At 35.1% G+C, this 3563-nt stretch overlaps 1 non-coding gene across 1 annotated transcript; it reads right to left on the reverse strand.

Annotated features, from left to right (window-relative positions):
* Positions 1 to 3117: 3117 nt before the first annotated feature.
* LOC131167218 (small nucleolar RNA R71) lies at positions 3118 to 3224 on the reverse strand. Its single transcript, XR_009140072.1, has one exon. It is a non-coding gene; the product is annotated as a small nucleolar RNA R71 (small nucleolar RNA).
* Between the last annotated feature and the right edge of the window lie 339 nt (positions 3225 to 3563).

The following is a 3563-nucleotide window of genomic DNA, read 5'->3' on the forward strand; positions in this document are numbered from 1 at the left end:
TCGTCACTAATACTATTAGTGACGAATTTATAAGTATTAGTGATGGTTTTGATGCTTCACTAATAACCTTATTTTTAGTAGTGTTGCAAGCATCCCTTGCTCCACTACCCTCCTCCCCAACTAGCCGAAGCAAATCTTGACCAAGTCAAGATTTTATTCCTCTTCTACAACCTATAAATAGAGAATTCTAGAGAGAGCTGAAGATAACACAGGAAAGAACACTAATACTAGGTTAGCCGGACCCGAATACTTGGGTCAAATTGTAACATCTCGGAAAATAATATGAATTGGAGTAATTCTAAAAAAAATTTTAATTATTATGAATAAACTAATTAATTAAGTATTATTAAATCTGATTTATTAAATAAATAATATGATATATATATATATATAAATATATATATAAGATTTAATACTAATATAATAATATATATTATTTATATAGGAAGTAAATCTTCCTAGAAGATCAAACTCTATGTGCTCTCTCTCTCTCTCTCTCTCTCTTTCCCTGTACTCTCCGTCCCTCCTCCGTCTTCCTCCTCTCTCTCCTATTTTCTTGGCCAATATTCGGCTGATTGGGAAATGGAAGGTACTGCTAGATTTCTAACTCCGCCACCGACATTTCTACCGAAGCGGATTTGTCGTGGGAGCGGTGTAGGCACCGCTTATTAGTAATTATTTTCAATATTCTAACATTGTGTTTTATTTATAAAATTTGGGTTTTATTGAGTAATTTATGAAATTTTGGTATTTTTTATTGTAGGGCAACTATTGAAAACTAAAAACCAATGGTACTTTGTAATCTATACGTAACTCTCTCATCCGACCTCCAATTCTGATGATTCAAGATGCCGTAGAAAGGTAAGAAAAAGCTCTACAATTTTCATATTTTACATTTTGTGAAATACGGGCTGCATCAAGGTCAAAATCAGATGTGAAGTTACCATATACTGTTTTATGGACTATTTCGATAATTCTTCATAATCTGGGTGTAACTTTCTCATCAGAGCTCCGATCGAGACTCTTCAAAATTTTGGAGAAAGCTAAGAAAGAGTTCTATAACTTTCATGTTTTGAGTTTTGAGAGTTATGGGTTGCAAGAGGGTCGAAATTGGGCTTGAAGGTAGAGGGCAAATCGTGTACCTTTGAAAAAAGAAAAGAAAAGAAAAGAAAAGAAAAAAAATAAAAAAATAAAAAAGTATGATGTGACCCGGCCATGCTGCCGGGTCATCTTAACAACACGCTGGTGAGGAAAGAAAGAAAAGGAAAGAAAGAAAGGAAAAGAAAATGGAAGTTGGAAAAGTAAAAGGAGAAGGAGACATATTTTTTTTGTTGTTTTTCTTGGTGGGGCAGCATGCGCTGGGCGCACACACGGATGGGAGGGAATTGAATACCAAAAAAAAAAAACAGAGAGAAGAGGGTTGGCATTATTATTTTGGAGACCCGCATAGGGCGGCCGCACAAAGAGGAAGAGAAACAAGGAGGAACATAAGGGTCTCTTTGGGAGGCCACACGCACAGGGAGGCTTTCTTAGAGCCATTCTTAGATCTCAAGAGGCGGCGCTATTAAAAAAAACAAAAAAAAAAAAACAATACAAATAGTGGCAAAGGAGAGGTAGCGGTACGCAGCAAATTAAAATTTTTTTGAAATCGGAAGGCGGCGAACAACGGCAGAGTTCGGGGTGTTCGCGACGCGCGACGGCGGTACTACGCGTGTTGATTTTTCCCTGTACGCTCCAAATAGAAGAAAATATGGTGAAATATGTTATGTTGAATTTATTTTTCGGAATGAACTAAATTTTTGTATTTTAGGAAAACGAAGTAGCCAATTTAGAACTATGCTTACTCTTTTATGCTAATCTGAAGTAGTTTTTATTAATGTTTGTTTCAGTTATTCTGCGCTTAATGCTTTTAATTAACTGACCATTAATTAAATGATATTAGTCTTGTGATTTGCTACCAAAAGAGAGGATTATAGGATAGATCGTAGATAATTTAGTGTAGGTAAATATAGAGATTAAAAGACTTGTATGAACCTACATAGTATTAAAAATCGAGGGTCTTATTGCATTTTTGTGTTATTAATTTGCATAATCGTATGTTAAATTATAAACAAGAATAGGTTCTGATTGACTTTCAAAAGAGGCTTTTGGAAAAATTAGAGATTTTCTAACAAACAGAGACTACGAATTCGAATTGGCTAGATGAGTAAAGCATAGTGAGAAACTAGGTGAAATCGGTTTCTTAGAAATTTTCACTATCAGTAATTTGATACACGGCATCCAGTTTTGCTTTGTTTAAATTTTGCAGTCTAAAATTATTAGTTTTTCAAAATAAAATCAAGGTTATTATAAATTTGGTACTTGGTAAAATTAAGACATCAATCCCTGAGAACGATACTCTACACATCATTATATTATAAAATTACGATATTGTGCACTTGCAGGTTACACCGATTAAGTTTTTGGCATCGTTGCCAGGGATTGAGTTTTCTTATTTTTGTCAATATCGATACAAAGTAATCTTGGTTTTAATTTAGAATTTTTTTTATATTTTTATTTATTTCTTTTTATTTTATTTTATTTTATTTATTGTTATTATTTTTCAATATTTTTGGTGTGTTTTTTAATGTTGGATGCGCATTGCTAGAACACGTGACATTATTCCTTTTGATCCGAATTTTGAAAGAACATTCAGAGCACTAAGGAAAAAGATGGTATTAGCCATGGAGAACGGACAAGATAACGTGCAACCATGCACCCTAACGGATTATGTACGGCCAGTTGTGAATGACAACTATTCGGGTATTAGGCGCGCGACCCATTAATTCCAACAATTTTGAACTCAAACCCGCATTAATTAGCATGGTGCAGTAGGCCCAATTCAGTGGATTACCACTTGATGATCCCAATATCCTTCTGGCGATGTTTCTAGAGATTAGTGATACTGTGAGGATTAATGGTGTTACTGAAGACATCATTAGACTAAGATTATTCCCTTTCTCTTTGAGAGACAAAGTAAGAGGTTGGCTACAATCTCTACAACCGGGGAGTATCACCAGTTGGCAGGACATGACAGAAAAATTTCTAACTAAATTCTTTTCACCTGAAAAAATAGCTCAACTCAGGAGTGAGATTGGTCAATTCAAGCAACATGATTTTGAATCACTCTATGAAGCATAAGAAAGGTATAAGGATTTGATTCGACATTGGCCACAACATGGATTGCCAGATTGGTTACAGATTCAAATGTTCTATAATGGGTTAAACAGGCAAATGCGGACTTTAGTTGATGCTGCATTTGGGGGAACTTTGATGTCAAAGACACCTGAGGGTGCTATTGTTCTTTTGGAAGAAATGACCTCAAATAACCATCAATGGCCAACTGAAAGAACTATGGCTAATAAAGTTGTTGGAATTCATGAATTGGAGCCTTTTGCTGCACTTTCGGCTCAAGTTGCTCCTCTGTCTAATCAGATTTCATCTTTGACCACCCAGAGGATACCACAAAGTGCATAATATGTGGTAGCTACAAGTAGGACATATCTGAGCAATGGAGTGAGTCA

The sequence above is a fragment of the Malania oleifera genome, chromosome 10 (assembly GCF_029873635.1).
Source record: "Malania oleifera isolate guangnan ecotype guangnan chromosome 10, ASM2987363v1, whole genome shotgun sequence".
NCBI classification, from domain to species: Eukaryota; Viridiplantae; Streptophyta; class Magnoliopsida; order Santalales; family Ximeniaceae; genus Malania; species Malania oleifera.